The sequence below is a fragment of the Panthera onca genome, chromosome D2, assembly GCF_046562875.1.
Source record: "Panthera onca isolate mPanOnc1 chromosome D2, mPanOnc1 haplotype 2, whole genome shotgun sequence".
Taxonomy (NCBI): domain Eukaryota; kingdom Metazoa; phylum Chordata; class Mammalia; order Carnivora; family Felidae; genus Panthera; species Panthera onca.
Window position 1 is genome coordinate 45,242,533 of NC_138349.1, and position 17,644 is coordinate 45,260,176.

A 17,644-nucleotide genomic window follows, 5' to 3' on the forward strand; every position below is an offset into this window, starting at 1 on the left:
CATCCCCTCCCCTCTGGGCTGGTGTTTGAGTGGGGATGCTACTTTCCCCTCAAGCTAGCCTGGCAGCTGAACAAAAACAAAGACACTGTATCTCCTCTCTTTTTCTACCTTCTTCCTCTCCAGGGGAAATGGAAATACAGCTGGAAGAGTATGTGGAAGTTACCTTGGGGGTAGGGGGGCATTGGACCCTAATTGTAGTTAAACATGATTCTGTAAAAATCAGGGGAATTCATGAAAGATCATGAGGGAAGTGCCATGATCGAACTGTGTTTCAGAGCTCTGTGCAAGCATGGTAGACGTGTGGGAAGAAAGAGAGGTAAGTGATGGAGGCCAAGGGGGGGCCGAAAAAAGACTCTGGCTCAGTCCACGTGGCGGTGAGCAGTGAGTATGGCTTGAGACAAATGAGCGAGGTGAGGCCCCACAAAACAGGTGTAACCTTTGAACTTTTCTCCCTCAACTCTGTGCTTATGAGCTGCGTCAGGGGTTCTTGCCAGTACCCCACTGACTATCCAGCAATCCATTCTGTGCTTCTTGGGTGTTTGAATATTCTAGAAGTAAACTGGGGTTGTCCACATAGGATAGAGCTCATGGTGTGTGGTCCTGTTTAACAAATTACCCCCAAATAACTTAAGACACAAAATAGGTACCATTTGAGTTTGTGAGGGCCAGGATTTGCTGAGTGGTTATGGGAACAGTGCTTGGGACCCTGAGGCTTCTCCTGAGGAAGCTGGCTGCACAGGGACAGAGACAGAGAGCGTGGGGCTCTAACAAAGCAAATTAGCTGAGCGATTCTGGCTCAGAGTCTTACGAGGTAAAAGCTAAACTCCAGGCTGGGGGTGTAGTCCTCTCAAAGCTCGGTTGGGGGTAGATCTGCTTCCAAGAACTCTCAGGTGGTTGTTGGAAGGAAGCCTCAGTTCCTCAGTGGCTGTTGGCTGGATACCCCAGTTCCTTGCTGCACCAGCCTCCTTATTGACTGCCTAAGGTATCTCATGATATGGCAGCTGGTTTCCCCCAGAGCAAGTATAGCATGTAACATTTGTGTGGGAGAGAGGAAACATGACAGAAGCTGCAGTTTTTACAACCTAGTCTTGGGAGTTGCACACTATGTCTGCTGGATTCTGTGTCACACAGACCTACCCCAGTACAGTGTGTGTTTGTGTGGAACTGCACATAGGTATGAATACTAGGAGACAGGGATCATAGGGGGCCATTTTGGAGGCAGGCTACTATGCAGGGCTAGAGAAAAGCCTAAGAACGTCGATGACTGTCTCTCCCTTGTGCCGGGCAGCCGGCAATGGGCTAAATCCTGATGAGAGGAAGTCCACTGTTCCTAAGGGAGACTGAGTGTAGATGGCAGTGTCTTCTAGTGATGACTCAGCTCCCAGGAGCCTGCGCAAAGTCTCTCCCTTTGTTAGAGTCCCATGCTTGATGTCCCTGTCCCTTTGCAGCCAACTTGCTCAGGAGAAGCCTCAGGATCCCTAGCACTGTTCCCATAGCCACCTCTCCCTGTTTCTCCCTTTCCACATTCTCTTTTTTAACCTCAGGAAAATTCCTGTCGAGTTGTGTTTTCTTCAGAACTGCTCTATCTAGTTTATTTGCTTTCTCCTCTCCTCAACCCTATCCTCCAGTTCTTTTGTAGGAGATCTGGAAGGCTTGTGAAACCCAGAACCTAGTCATTGACCACTTACAAACCTTGTTTCTCTCTTCTCAAGGGGACAGGAGGATGTGATCTTCAAAATTTCTCAGGAGGTGAGAGGGTATGCTTACATTCAATCCACGTGCACCACGAAATGGAAGATAGATGGGCCCCTTACGTTGCCTGATTTAAATGGCTTACTGACCATTTTTTTACTATGGAGCTATCGGGGAGGCATGGGAGAGTGAGGAGTTAGTAGTGGGTCCAAGGAGCTAAAATCAAAGACACCAACTGCATGAGGAAAGTCAGAAGCAGGGGTGCCTGGGTGGCTCAGTCGGTTAAGCGTCCGACTTCAGCTCAGGTCACAATCTCGCGGTCCATGAGTTCGAGCCCCGCATCGGGCTCTGGGCTGATGGCTCAGAGCCTGGAGCCTGCTTCTGATTCTGTGTCTCCCTCTCTCTCTGCCCCTCCCCTGTTCATGCTCTGTCTCTGTCTCAAAAATAAATAAAACGTTAAAAAAAAATTAAAAAGAAAGAAGCAGATTGAGAAAAGAAATCCTTGAGTTCATTTGGCACATTCTGAACAATTTAGTATCCAGTTGATGCTGCTGAAGATTGCCTAGGGGAGTGGATTTGGAGGTTTAGAGGCACTGGTTGTGTCATAGCTTGGTTAACCCTGTTTAATGCTCTGACTGTACGACTCAGCACGTGCTCTTATGATACTCAACCACCATGAAAAGAGCTCCTGTTCTGTGTCAAGTCCTATATCAGGTGCAGGGGATATGGAATAAAACCAGGGCCCCAGGGAGGGTCTCCTGTCCCAGTGGGAAAGGCTGACTTACAAGCAGAGGATGTTCCACTATAGTGGGTACTGTGATAGGCACATAAATAACGTTCTCTTGGAGCTTGTGAATGGGTGAGAGAATTGGGGAGTGAGGGTAGGTTTAGAGAGGCTTTGCTACCTGAAAAGTGTACGGTGGGAAACAAGCTTAGTTTTCATTGTCATCACTGAACTAGGCTTCTCTGGGACCTGTCAATGGCACTATGAAGATAGCCAACCCCATGTGCTTTTGCTTTTCCATCAGGCATAGAGGATGGAAACTATTGCCCAAAGAGCCCTCCTGGTTCCCACAATGTAATTGAGTAACTCAGACTGGCAGCCTCCACCTTCCTTCTTTGGCTTTGGAACAGTTCCATCATTATTGGCTCAGAATCCCTGGGCCTTGGTGAATTCCTAGCTCCTTCCATTTTCCCTCAACTGCTCTCTTCTTGAATTGCCTTATTTAATCCTATCAAGCTTTTTTTTTCCTTCCCTTTAAGGCATTTGTATGTTAATGAAAAAAAAATCTGTAAATGAAGATAGTTTTTATTTTCTCTTTTGTTTTAACAGATGATTATTCTTCTTGTTTGGGCTTGAACAGAGAAAAGCATCAGCAAGGCTCTTGTTGAAAAATTCATCTTTTTGCTGGTGGCAAGAGCCACACTGGAAGCAGGAATAAGGACAGCTGCATCTGTTGTTTAGATCACCGTGGAGACAGCAACACTCCTTTCCCGGTCCGTGTTTTCTTTTCCTGCCCTTTGAACAACCCTCCACAAGTACGTGATTTATGTGTGTTGAAGTAGACTTTAAAAAACCCGTTGGAACAGACTCCCTTTTCCTATCAAGCACAGTGAAGGACCTTTTCCCCAAGTGTCATTAGAAGACAGTGTCCTCGGTCCTAATCTGGACTTTGCTGGTCCTTGGGGATGCTGTTGGCCATTCAGTCCCTGACATAGTCCTTTCTGCCTTGGATTCTTACTCTAGGCCGCCTTTTACCAATTTTTCCCTCTTCAACAGCTATATAGAGACATATTAAGTTGCTGTCCAGCTCTCTCTGCTTGTGATAAATCACTCTGGACTCCAGGGAAGGAGAGAGTGGCAACATCAAGCTAGACCTCCAAGTGATCTCTAGTGGAAATTGTACTATTCCTTAAGGTCTGACTCATGTGACACCTCCTTTATGAAGTCTACCAGGTCATCAGCAAATAGGTTAATGTTGTCCTAAATACATCTGCTCATCTCTTGATGAATACACTTATCACACTGTATTGTCATTTTCTTTCAATATACCTTAAAATTTTTTTTTAATGTTTATTTTTTTTTTAAGAGAGGGAGAGAAAGAGTGAGCAAGCCAGGGAGGGGCAAAGAAAGATAGGAAGAGAGAAATCTTAAGTAGGCTCAGCACTGTCAGTGTAGAGCCCGATGCGGGGCTCGAATTCATGAACTGTGAGAACGTGACCTGAGCTGAAACCAAGAGTGGGATGCTCTACTGACTGAGCCACCCAGGCACCCCTCAATATATCTTTTAATGAAACAAGATCCACAGGCTTGGAACCAATTTAGAAGCAGGGCTTTGTATCCTCCTCTTTGCTTCATCCAGAGCTCCTGACCAAGCCCCTGGCAGAGAGTTAGTGCTCTAGTGGATATTTGATTTTATGGCTTCTTTATGGATACTGAAACTTGTGTTATCAGAGGGGTCATTTGCAAACCACAGCAGATCAATGAACAGGGGATGTCCTTAGCTGTAGGTATTTTAGTTGGTCTCTCTGCTCACAGAAGAAGAGCACTGTGTGTCTGCCCCCAGGCTATGAGGCAAGAATCCAATCGGCTAATTCAATGTTGACATTTCCCAGCTTGGGTGGCACCTCAGTCTGGAGACAATACCTTTCTCAGTAAGACTGGCACTAGGGACACCTGGAGTGCTAGCACTTGGAAGGAAATATGATTTGTTTTCTCCAGTTCAGTGGCTTTGAGGTTTAGAGCACTCATAAGACACATAAAATAATTCTTAGATGTTAGGAGTCAAACCATTTAGCTGAGAAGTTAGGGAATTTAGCCTGTGAAGGATTAGCCAAGAGTTCCCATCAAGGACTCCATCCCGTGGGCCATTTGCTGAAAGGCATTACAAATAAATGTGCTTTGTCTCAGAGACTTGAGTTCATATTCTGATTGGGTCACATACTGGCGCTGAGACCCAAAGGTCTTGCCAAAGCAAAGTCACTTCTCTGAGCCTTGATTTCATTGTCTGCCAAGAATGGATATAAATGTCTACCTCAGGATGTTATTTTGAGAGTTTCAATGAGATACTGTATGAAATTTAGCTCTGACACATAGCAAGCTCAATAAAAGATGAGGAGGAGGAGGAACTGGCCTCTAGCTCTTCCCAAGCTTGGAATCTGTTCCAGCTGGTAGACGGAACTTCAGATTTGTAATTGTCATTTCAATTCTTTTATAGGGTTCAAATTTGGGGGGACATTTATAGAATAATATCCAATTGACATCTGTATGTTTACTTCATGATACCACCCTATCATCCCAAACCTCATGAAAACGTTTTTAATGTTCATTTTATATGTAAAACAGTTGAAGCTCAGAGAAGTCAAGGTTCTATACAGTGCAGATGGGGCAAGAGTAAGTCTCAGCTTTTCTGAGCTTCGATCTCCTTGGGCAGTTTACTGCTCTTTGCTGGTAAAGTGAAGGAAAAATCTGATCATGGTTCACACTGTAATACAAATAAATGGTATCTCCTAAAGCTGTTATCCTTCGTACTAAAATGATAGGTCCCAGGGAGACACAGTTATGAACAAGTGTTCCCTTTGGAAAACAACCCAATTGGAACACTCACCAATAAGTACTCAGGCACTTATGTGAGCTGTGATGTTCTAAGAAAGATTAACTTCTGACTTACAGACAGGTTGGGGTGGTGGTGGTCACAACCACTTGGAGAAGGGTAGTGGTTCAGCCTTGAAGACTATGGGTCAGTTTACTGGACCTCATTGTTGTGATTCCTAATAGAGCCATAATGGAGAGGCTTGGGGAAGGATGGGCATCCAGTAATGTGGCCATGGTGCTGTCATAAACATTCCCTGGGTATCTGTACTCAGTGTGGTGCACATCTGTCTTGGGGATTGGACCATCCTGCTTACAAGTCTGGGCAGGCTCAGGTAACTGTAGCCAATATTTCTGCTCAGAGATTCTTTCCATGAATGTAGACCGTGGCTTTTCATGTTACGTATGAACACATGCACATATGTGTATATCCCAGGCCTGGCTTCTTTGGTCTCTTGTGGAAGGGTATTTCACCACCTTTGCCATCATCAGTGGATTTCTCTGTTGCTTTCTATAGTCTCCTCTTTTCGGGTCTCCTTTGCATCTTCATTGCACAGTTCCTTTGTGACCTTGAATTTCCCAGGTTGTCTCTCCTCTGACCTTGTTGTGATTGCTCCTTCCAGCCCGCCTGGCTGCTCTCCCCTTCATCATCAGAGATCCCTGTGGGGAGTCTACCTGTTTCAGGTGCCGAAGCCACTTAAGTCCTGACTTTAGAATCAGGGGCTTCTCTCCCTCTGCATCAATCTATCTCCTGGTGGTTTGAGCTCATTTGTTATTTCTTGCAAACTAGATGGTCGCAGCATGGCCTCCGCTATATTTTCCACCCCCTGCTTATTAAGATGTTTCACAGGGAAATACAAAAAGGTAGTGATGCATTTTAGTTATAAGAAAGATTGTGCTCAGCTGATCTATAATTCGACTCTAGATGGAATTTCAGCCTCCATTTCTCTTTCTGACTCTTGCTGATGTTGGGGCTCTGTTCCTCACTATTAAGCTGCCTTTGCTTCTGAAAAATTACTTTCCATACATACTGAGGGTCAGCTTTGTAGAAATGTGAGCAGAGCATTAGGCTGCAGAAAGGGCAAGTCTCAAGCAGATTGGGAGAAGAGCGCTGAGTTTTTAATTTCAGGCCCATGGCTTATCGGCTATACGATCTGTATCAGCTTAATCAGCTTTCTTGAACCTTTAGTTACTAAGCAGAGACAGCAACTTGTTGATTGAGGACTAAATTTGATAGCATATGAAAAGGGCCTAACTCTTAGTAAACCCTTCACAAAGGCCCCATTTTCCCCCTACCCAGTGCGATAATGCTTATGTGTGTTTGGAAAGAAACGTCAAACCATGGGTGATGATGTAGGTTAATGAATTGTTTATAATACTCCAGCAGAACAATAAACAAGGACATTACCTATATAGACCTTGAGCATTCAGATCTGTAGACACAGAAAGTCAGATAGCAGCATTTGGGTTACGTGGGCCTTTCTGTTTGGACGGGAATTATACCAGCTGTTTCTGGGGTGATGACAGGGTCTTACAGTGGCAGATAGAAAACACGTACCATCGTATCTGTGCATAAGGGATTCCCAGTGAATATTCTTTTTTCCTTTTTATTCAGAGCTGGAAGGAAATGGGTCAACTAGACATATAGGCATAAGCTAACTTCGAAGCCATCAGGCTGCATTGTGCCTCTGGGCACATGTTGTATGGATTCCTGGGCAGGGGATGGCTGTATGTCCTACAGCTGCGGTGTGAGGCTGGCTCCAGCAGATGTCTCTGTGATACAGGCATCCTCAGCCCAACACACAGGCCATCGGAATTGCCTGATGGCCCCACAGAGCAGAAATGCAGGCTGTGATGTTCAGGCACATTGTCCAGCTAGACGATGTTTATGGGGGTCGACCTAGACACTGTCTTGGGCCTGAGGATGATAAGCACTGGAGCTGGTGTTGTATTAAAGGACACTGAATAAGAAAAAGGAAAGGAGTGTATTTTTCCCCTCAGGAAGAAGAGGAAATTCATATCTCAGGAACAGAGTGGCTCAGAAACATTTTCAGATAAAGGACAAGGACATACTTAATCTGGGTGAAGGTCTGGGAGCTTGGGGGAGGTTCACATATTGAGCTTGAATACGAACATACTTCAGTTTCTATTGTAACCTTCATTTTTAATAGTCTTTTAGTCTTTTTAATGTCCCTAGAAATGCATGGTATGTTTCAGTGACTTTTCTTGGCTCCCTTAAAAAGGGATAAGTATAGCCATGCTTGAGCCCTCTGTTTCCTTAAAAGGGTAAGTCCTTCATGTAGCTTTAGAATATACATATACTGCAGGCTGTTGCAAGATGAACTTGAATCTTAAATAGCTCTCCAGGTAGAGTTTTCAATGGTGATACCTACATAGATGTGTCACTTGGGGGTTTTCTATCCCTGAACACCATCCAAGTTATGGGTGTTGCAATTTGGGCGCTCAGTGATCTAGACAACTGTGAGTTGTTTCTGAGATAAAGGACCAGAACTGCAACCATCCAGATGAAAGTGGGGATTCTGGCTTTAGAGCTAACGAGAAACCTGTTGCCCAACATCTCCAGGATGTCTTGGTTGTGGGTCTGTGCACACAGCTTCAGATAGGGCAACTTATCTGACCCATTGTCATAAACAACCAATCGATAACTTTTGGTGAGCTTATATAGATTCGGAGCTGTGCAAGGGCCTGGGGAATAGGCAAGGAAGGTGCAGGCAGGGTTCCCATGCCTAAGGAGTTTACTACTACTTGAGCCTCTTGAAGTGACTAATAAATGGGTTAGGAAGTGGCTAAAAACCCACTGGGGAGATACAAGCTCAGGCTAAGTGAGCTATGAGAGTCATCTGTGTGCTTGGGGGGTTCTGGGATGACCTGGAAAAGTTGGAAGAAACTTAAGGCAGGGAAATAAGTTTGAAGTATGCTTGGGTTTGGATGTGTGGAAAATCGGGGAAGTACTTATAGGTGGAAGAAAACTACATGAGAGAGGCAGCAATACGTGTGGTGTGGGTGGGACTATGCTAGAGCAGCTCAGCTAGAACTACTGGTTATGGACTGAAGAAGAGTGAAGTTTACATTGGTGACAAGTAAGATAAGGCTTTGAATGCCTTTTAATTTTAAATAATTAAAAAAAAAAAAAACCAACAGTTACTTGTATAGGTAGCATGGTACCACTAGGGAAATTCATGTTGTAGGAATGTGCTCCTGCTGTGTTTCAACCATGTATGTCCAAGGCAAGTACCATTGATCTTGTCATCCAAACCAAAACCAGACATTCTTGATTTATTTTTCTCGCACTACCTCTGACCCCTACAGACGACTGACCTTTGATTTTAAAGGGATACCAAAGGGCTGGAACCAGATGCAGGGTGGCAATGTGGGTTGAAATGGGAGAGACCAAAGCAGAGAGGCTGATGGGAAGGCTTCCACAGCAACTGAGGTATAATATGACTTGGGCCTGCCCTGAGGGATTTGAAATGGCTAGGAACAGATGGGGATCACTCTGGGAAATACTACAGGGTGATGGTAAGGCTTGGGGATTGGCTGCACGCAGGGGATGGGACAAAGAGAGGTGCGAAGGATGACTTTTCTTTGGAGCGGTTTTGTTTTTAGCTTTGATGTGCCAAGAGCATTGTTAGGCCCCTAAAAGATAGGAAGACTTTGAGGAGGAGTCACTTTAGAATGAAAGACGAAGAGTATAGTTTGAAACCTTGTGAAGTTGATGTTACCACGCACATGTGGGCATCTAATAGCATTTGAAAAGGTGGGAGTGTGTCTCTAGGGGATGGAGCCCTGTGTTTGGGGACCCATAAGATATGAGTCACAGCCTGAAACATGGTGAAGGCAGAGAACAAAGAGAAGGCAGAGCACAGGCTGAGGGGCTTGGTCTTGAAGTTAAGGGCCATGGAAGAACTTGCCTATGACTGGGATAATCTGAAGAGAGCTCCCCTTCACCTCCGTGTCTAATGCCCTATTTCCTGCCATTCTTTCACTGGTGTCCTGAGCATTTCTCTTCAGGGATATAAAGACCATATAGCTCCCCTCTTTGGCCAGGAGATATTTTGCACTTGCCCCAGAGGGTCCTAGTAGGTTCCAAATAACGAGAGATCTAGTCCAGCTGTCTCTGTATGAAAAGTAAACTAAAGCCTAGGGAGTGTGGAGGAGTGACTTGCCAGAGCTGTGCACTTAAGGCAAGTAAGACCACAGCCAGTGCAAGGACTTTAGCCTTAATACCCGTGCTTGTCCCTTTTGCAAAAACCGTGTGGGTCATTGTCTTGGAGCTCAGGCATTGGGATCAGGCAGGCCTGGGTTCACATAACACGACCCCTTCCTAGGTCTGACACCTTAGCTAACTTTTCTAGGCCTCAGCTCCCTCACCTTTAAAGTGAAGATAATGAGATTAGCAACCATGTTCGGTCCTCATGTGGATGGTATGAGGCGACACCGTGAAGGTTCTGAGCATATTGCTACCAGAGAAGTGCTTAACAAATCCATTAATGCATTGACTCAAGCAATAATTGTGGTACATCTATTAGGCACTTGGGGTCAGGAATAAAATCCATACTGTCTCTGCTTCATGGATCTTACAACCTTGAGGAAACAAACAATCGAGTGGTATCAGAGATTGAGAAGGACTCTGTGAGAAGGACTATCTAGGAAAAGCACATGACATCCTTATGATAAACAATAGGGTGGCCTGGTCTAGTCTGGGGCTTAGGGAGAGCTTAAAGCTAAAGGATTCCCAGGAAGCCCCTGTATGGAGACAAGGGCAGAAAGAACTTCCTTTCCAATAGAAGAAAGCTGTGTAAAGGCCACGAGGGTGAGACAGAGAGAGAGGGGGAGGGAGAGAGAGGGAGAGAGCGAGAAGGCCAGTGTGGCTAGAGCTTGGGGGCATGTAGTAACCTTAAGGGCTTTAAGTCATTAAGGGCTCCCTCCTATATGATCATCCCAGTCTGGATCAATCTCTGTGAGGAAAGGAGACCCACTCCTCCTAGTGGAAGGGAAATTAATCAATTTATAGTTGATATTTTGAGTATCTTGGGGGAAGCTCAGGGTACTCTTAGGACCCCACATGCTCCACTTTCCAGGTTTGCCAGTTTTGGAAATCTGTTCAGCCTCCACTTCCTGCTCAGTGAGAGCCCTGCCCCAACCTTATCCTACACCTTTAACTCCACCACCTACAGGGCTGCGCCCATCACTATATCCTCAGCCCACCTCAGGGCTTATTGCACAGAATGTTGAGGTCATCTGGTAATAAGTTACAAAGAGAGGAGGAGGAGGGCAGGGATGCATTTGAAGCATCAGCTTAAATTGAGAGAGGTATTGCTCCAAGACAGTGGAAATCTACTTACCAGGAGGGAGACGGCTTGTGTTCAAAAAACTGCGGTAATACCTTCCCAGACGTTGCGTACTGATAGTAATTCCTGTCAGTGTTACTGATGGGAACACAGAGTGGAAGGAAAGAGAGCAACCACAGGCAGTATAGCCAGAAGGAATGAAGAGGTCAGCTTGGGTTAAGCATTTCAGAATTAGGACTGTGAAAGGCACAGAGCTGCTTGACCCCATCCCCTGCACCCCTCACCCTGGTCATTGCACTTGGCTTAAGAATCACCCCCCCCCCCCCCCCCCCCCCCCCCCCCCCCCCCCCCCCCCGCTGCAGTACTACTTCAGCAGCCATCAGGTTTAACTCCTCTGAGAGCAAGATCTGCTGGTGGTAAAACCTGTTTAATCACACCCTTAGACATAGTGCAGATTTGCAGGCCAGCATGCCCCCTGGAAGATCCTCTCCATCTCTGACTTACTCATAGCTGCTTTTCTTCTGTATACCTAAGCCCTTTTCTTCTGCATACCTAAGCCTCTGAGGTCCCTACATGTCTTGTACTCAAACTTGTCCAGCTTGTACCCTGTTTTAGTCTCTGAACCTCCCAAACTCCCAGTGAAGGATTGATGAGGGAGTATGGCTGCGAGGGAGGATGCTGTGCTGGCCGTGTCCAGTGCATGGGCAGCTGAAGTCCTTATGGAGGTGAGACCAGTTGTTATTTTTCATTGTCCTAGATATCAAGGTTAAAGGGATCCATAGGCACCAAAGAATCTCACAGCATTTTTAGATTTGGAAGAAACATTAAAGTCTTCTGTCCTCGGACACAGCCAATGGATTCCAGAATTCCTTGGTGGTTCTCCAGATCATTTAGCTGAACAGGAAACCTTAAATACAAGGAACTTCCTCATATTTCTGGTATTATGTGATACTTATTTTGAAGTTAAAAGTTATTTTTTCTGGATGCATAGATTTCTGAGGCTCTAGAGGAGAATCTGACAAAGGTGGGGGGATGCTCCCTGATGCTGGAGGAAGGGATAGACATTAGCTGGGTGTCTAATAGAAACCCAGCTCAGAATTAGGCATATTACATTGATTTGTCAATGATTTTCACAGCTCTGTGGGCTAAAGGATAATGTTACAGCTTTAAAACCTATCACCTCACTTCCTCATTAAGTGGTAGAGCTAGAATTTGAAGCCACATCTGTGAAACCAAGCCTATGGTGGTTCCACTACATCAAATTGCCTCGTATTTATTTATTTACGCATGGAGGCAGTAAAATCAGAAAATATATTTCGTAGGTGCTGTCTCCTGGAGTTAAAAAATAACACCCAAGCGTCACACTTTTCAAGCCCTCAGTTCTTGTCATCATTTATAAGCATACCTCAATGCCAGCCAGTTGCACCTGTCACCTTCCTGCCTTGAGGGTGAGGATGAGAATTTCTATGAAAGATTTACAGCCTGAGATCAAAGAGGCAGGCAGGGTAAAGTCTAAGCCCTAGTCCCCAAGTCCTTTTTTTTCCCACATGCTGATAAATCCAACAGCCCCAGTCTGTAGTCAAACTGCTTTTTATTCCTGTGACTTACTCATTCTATAACTGGAGGTCTGTATCTCCTCTGTTTCTTCACCCATTTTTCCCATCCAACCCCTCCCCTCTGGCAACCACCTGTTTGTTCTTTGATTTATGGTTACTGCTTTGTTCATTTGTTTTGATTTTTAGATTCTACATATAGATGAAATCACATGGTATTGGTCTTTCTCTTACTTCATTTACCATAATACCTACTAAGTCCATCTGTGTTGTCACAAATGGGAAGATCTCATTTTTTTTAAAATGGCTAATATTCCAGTGTATGTGTGTGTGTGTATGTGTATCACATTTATGCATCTGTTCATGGACACTTAGGTTGCTTCTATATCTTGGTTATTATGGATAATGCTGCAATACACATAGGGGTACATATATCTTTTTGGATTAGGGTTTTCATTTTTTTTTGAGTAAATACCCAGTAGTGGAAATATTGGATCATATGATATTTCCATTTTCAATTTTTTATGAACTTCCATACTGTTTACCACAGTGGCTGCACCAGTTTACATTCCCATCAGTAGTACATGAGGGTTTCTTTTTCTCCACATCCTCACCAACACTCGTTTCTCATCTTTGATTTTAGCCATTCTGACACATGTGAGGTGCTATCTCACTGTGGTTGGTTTTGATTTGCATTTCCCTGATGATTAGGGATGTTGAGCATCTTTTCATGTTTCTGTTGGCCATCTTCTTTGGAAAAATGTCTGTTGATGTATTCTGCCCATTTTCTAATGTCTTCAAAATCCTGACTTTGAGTATGGTTATCCTAGTTTTGATTTTTTGAGGAGCTACCATACTGTTTTCCAGGCTACTGCATCATTTTGCATTACCAACAGTGTGCAAGGGTTCCAATTTCTCCACATCCTTGCCAACACTTGTTACCTTTTTTTTTTTTTTTTTTTTTTTTTTTAAATATCCTAACGGATTTTAGGTGATCTTACATTGTGGTTTTGATTTGTATTTCTCTGATGATTAGTGATAGGGAGCATCTTTTCCTATATCTGTTGGCTATTTGTATGTTTTCTTTGAAGAAATGTCTCTTTAAGTCCTTTGCTCATGGCAGCTTGTGGTAGAGAGAGGTCATGGTACTTATCACCAGGGAAATAGCCCAGGTGGGCCACAGAGTATCTTTTTGAGTGTCATTTTCTCAGTTTTGACATTTACATTACTCTCCTCTTCTGACAATTGGCTGACTTTTAAAAACTGTTTTCAGTCCACTTTGGATTTTTCATGTTTTTCTGAGCTTCTTTATGGACATTTTGATGGGACGTTGGAGATGGCTGATTCAGAGTCTCCTTTTGATGACTTTTAAAATCAGAGCTGATGGATATTAGGCTAAAGCAAGCCCAATTTCAAGGCACCTCTTTGAGCACCGACTGCTGGACTTTGGGCTACCCGTTTGGAGGCCACCCAGAGAGTTCAATTAGTGCTTCCAATCTTAGTTCTACTTGCTCTTGGATTACTCTTTTTTCCCCAAAATATATCTGAGTTCTCTGATTTCATAAAGGCTGTGTAGGTGATGCCACAGCTATTTTTCGTTTTTCTTGAACATAGATCTTCTCCGGTCCTTCTTAGCCTTAAATCATCTTTGCCTTTTCTTGTTTCCATAGATACCTATTCCATTATTTGGGGGAAAATACTATAAGAATTAATATTTAGTTATTTGTGGGGTGCGTGACTTCTTTATCCAAGCTGCTTTTTTAGAGTCTGAGGTTGGTATTATTTTTCTTTAGGGTATAAAGTTTTTAATTGGCATGCAGCCTCCTCATTAGGTGATGCATGGTTATGTATTCACACCATCAAGGTGGGATCCTGGCAGGATCCCTGCCTTTGTTCTGGAGGAGCTGCCAGGACTAGGGTGTGTATAATTGCTTCAGATACTCAGAGCCAAATCTGTCATCTCCATGACTGCCTGATGACTGGTGAGGAGTACCTGCCAGCCAGTTAGCATCAGCAGGTGCATCCAGGCCAGGTGCCAGAGCCAGGGCCCTGAAAGCCTGTAAACTAGCAGCATCTCTCTGTAGAATGTGTTTGAAATTGTTTGGAGTGGAAAATGGAGAAAAATGAGAATTTCTGCTTTAAAATATTTCTGAAAAATTTCACGAAATAATTTCCATTACTTTGAATGTCTCCTATATAGTGATGACTTCGAGAGTTCTATCTCAAATCCAGACCTCTTTTTTGAACTCCAGATCTCCCTCCTTGACAATTCCACCTAAATGTTAAAAACAAATTTATAACCTTGCCATCCTACCCACAAATGTCTTCATCCACTTTGTTCCCTAACCCGCTATAGCAGCCCATCTCTCTTCTTGCTCCCTGGGAATTCATTGTAGACATCTTGACTCTTGTCTGTTTCACACTTGATCTAAAAAAAAAAAATGGAATATTATTGACTCTGTCTTAAAAATACATTCCTAGTACAACGACATCTCACCAACTCTACTTTAACCACCTTGGTCTGAGCCACCCATCATCACTTGCCCTGACTGTTACCAAAGTCTCCTAACTTTACTTTTGCCCTGCTTCAGGCTATTTCCTTCCTAGCAACTAGATCAAGCCTTTTAAAATTAAAGTTATTGCATAAACCCTCTGTTCAAAATCCTCCAAAGTTTTCCAGCTGACTCCTAGCACAAACCCAAGTCTCCACAAGGCCCTATGTGACCTGGTCCCCTACTGGTGGCCCCTCTAGTCCCTACCTGACTCCCTTTGCTCCAGCTACACTGGCAGCTGTGATTTCTCAAACATTTTAGGCATATCTCCTTCTTAAGGTTTTTCTGCTGTATGTTTTCTTTTCTGGAATCATTTTTCAGCCAGCTATTCACATAGCTAATGTCTTCATCTTTTTAAAAGTTTTGTTCATCTCTTCATGAGGGTGTTCCTGGTTACCTTAAAATTGTGACCTGTTGTTCATCACTGCTCTTATTTCTCATCCACCTTTCTTGCTCTTTTAAAATATATGCAGAGTAAACCTTACCTTCTAAAACATGATACAATGTATTATGTCTATTATTTATTATCTGTGCTCCATCGCCTCCACTCAGTGGGGGCGCTATGAGGACAGGGATTTTTTTTGTTTTTTTTTGGTTTGCTGATGTAACAATTCTATATCTGTAGTAAGTACATAGTAGGTGTTCAAATATTTGTTGAATGAATAAATATTCTCCTGAGTTCCAAGAATGATTTTTTTCCCTCAGTATCAATTTAGGATTAGAGGTATGGAGAGCATTACTGAAGAAGTTTGAAATTTCAGATTTCACTAGTCTAAGTTAAAGCCTGTTTATGCTGTTCTTGTCTGCTAGGTTTGCAAAAAGCCATCAGAACGAAGGCTTTTTTCTTTTTTTTTTTTTTTTTTTTTGGTAGTAATATTTTGGGGAGATATTAAGTCTTTAATTCCAATGCAGTTTACATACAGTTATTAGTTTCAGGTGTATAACAGTGATCAGTAATTTTATACATTACTCAGTGCTCATCATGATTAGTGTACTCTTAATCCCCATCACCTATTTAATCCATCTTCCCACCCACCTCCCCTCTGTTGACCATCAGTTTGTTCTCAAGAGTGTTTCTTGGTCTCTCTTTTTCCTTTTTCCTTTTTTCCTTTGGTGAATGGAACAGTATGTTGGTTTACATTGTGGGATAATTTCCTACTCTCATCCTAGATGAATAATTTCACAGTCCTCATTTAGAAAGCCGTTGGCCAAGGTCACATTGGGAATCAGTCTAAGACCTTAACTGGAAGACCTATTTAAGCCTGAAAGAGCATTTAAATTAGAAATCAGGTTCCTGATCATCTTGGGTTAATGTGATGGCAGACCACGCGGGCCTGACATATTTCCTGATTTCCCATTAAATACAAATGACATTTGACAACAAGACAAATATTTTGGTCACTACTCTCTCAAACATAAGAAATATGATGCGTTAACATCGGGTTGTGAAAATGAATAAAGGAAACCTTACTTAAAATGGAGTTAGGAAGCCCTGACAGGGAAGCTCTTGTGCAGACCACTTGCAGCCATTCACAAACTCGAGCGGGAAGAATCCTGTTTCACATTTTCCAGTAGGAACAAACATACTTTACATACCCTATCGGGAAGGAGAAATATTTTCTCCTTGCCCATCAACAACAGCCTAGCCTAGCCAATGAGACGTTGCCAATTTAGCCATGAGAAGTTGCCCCCCCCACCCCCCCTGAACTCTTTCTCCTCCAATGAACTCTCATTCCAAACAGCCCCTCCCAACTCCTTGTTCTCCATAAAAGGAACACTCTTCTCCTTTGTTCTCTGAACTTAACAGTGGTTCATCATAGTTTGCTTATCTCAAACTGCAATTCCTTTACTATTTCTGAATAAACTCATTTTGCCAATAAGATAACTATTTTATTTTTTAAGGTCAACAAGGTAGAACTTTTACTTACTAAACCATTAGGGAGTATGGGTTATGAAGAGCCATATTTTTAAAATTCTTTAGGTTTTATTTATTTTGAGAGAGAGAACATGAGCAGGAAAGGGGAAGAGAGAAAATTCTAAGCAGGTCAGTGCAGGGCTTGAACTCATGAACTGTGAAGTCATGACCTGAGCTGAAATCAGGAGTTGGACACTTAACCAACTGAGCCACCCAGCCCCAAGACTGTATATGTATATATGCATATATAAAAGTTGACTCATTTGTTTAAAGTTTATTACTTATTTATTTTATTTATTTTGAGAGTGAGAGAGAGCGCAAGTATGGTAAGGGCAGAGGGAGAGGGAGAAAGAATCCCAAGCAAGCTCCATGCTGTCAGCACAGAGCCTGACATGGGGCTCAGTCACAAGACCATGACCTGAGCTGAAACCAAGGGTTGGCTACTTAACTGAGCCATCCAGGTTCCTCTATTTACTTTTGAGAGAGAGTGACCGACTGGGTCTCCTGGGTGCCTGACCATATTTTTATTATATGTTGCATACTTCATCTTCTTTAAATTTTTTTAATGTTTGTTTATTTTTGAGAGAGAGAAGGCAAGGGGCAGAGAGGGAGGGAGACAGAATCTGAAGCAGGTTCCAGGCTCTGCGCTGTCAGCACAGAGCCTGAGGTGGGGCTCGAGCTCAGACTGAGATCATGACATGAGCCGAAGTTGGACGCTTAACTGACTGTGCCACCCACGCACCCAACATACCTGATCTTTTAACAAAGGGCAGGACAAACTGCTTTGAAACAATGCCATACGCTAATTTCATAGCAAATGGGAAAAGAAGTATAAATAGGAACAGAAGCATAAAATGTTGCAGGAAGTAGCAGTGCTTTCATGAACTACAGTATCTGACCAGTAACTGAGTTGTTGGTTTGGATGGTAAACCTATGTTTGGAGCAGGAGACCTTGGATCCATGTCTGGTGGGCATTGCAGTTGAACCAGGGACTGCATACTTCAACCTCTTCTTTAACTGGATAAGAA

At 43.5% G+C, this 17,644-nt stretch overlaps 1 protein-coding gene across 5 annotated transcripts in view; it reads left to right on the forward strand.

Annotated features, from left to right (window-relative positions):
* Positions 1 to 17,644, forward strand: part of LOC144613236 (uncharacterized) — a 715,514-nt gene that overhangs the window by 180,291 nt on the left and 517,579 nt on the right. The window contains exons 1-2 of one of the 5 annotated variants that reach the window (XM_078435069.1): positions 1,300 to 1,749; positions 3,026 to 3,231. The exons of 2 other annotated variants lie outside the window; for them this stretch is intronic. The gene's annotated coding sequence lies outside the window, so the exon portion shown is untranslated. Of the gene's footprint in view, positions 1 to 1,299; positions 1,750 to 3,025; positions 3,232 to 17,644 lie in introns of those variants that run through there. 2 more of the 5 variants (XM_078435072.1, XM_078435070.2) reach the window with 2 other exon arrangements.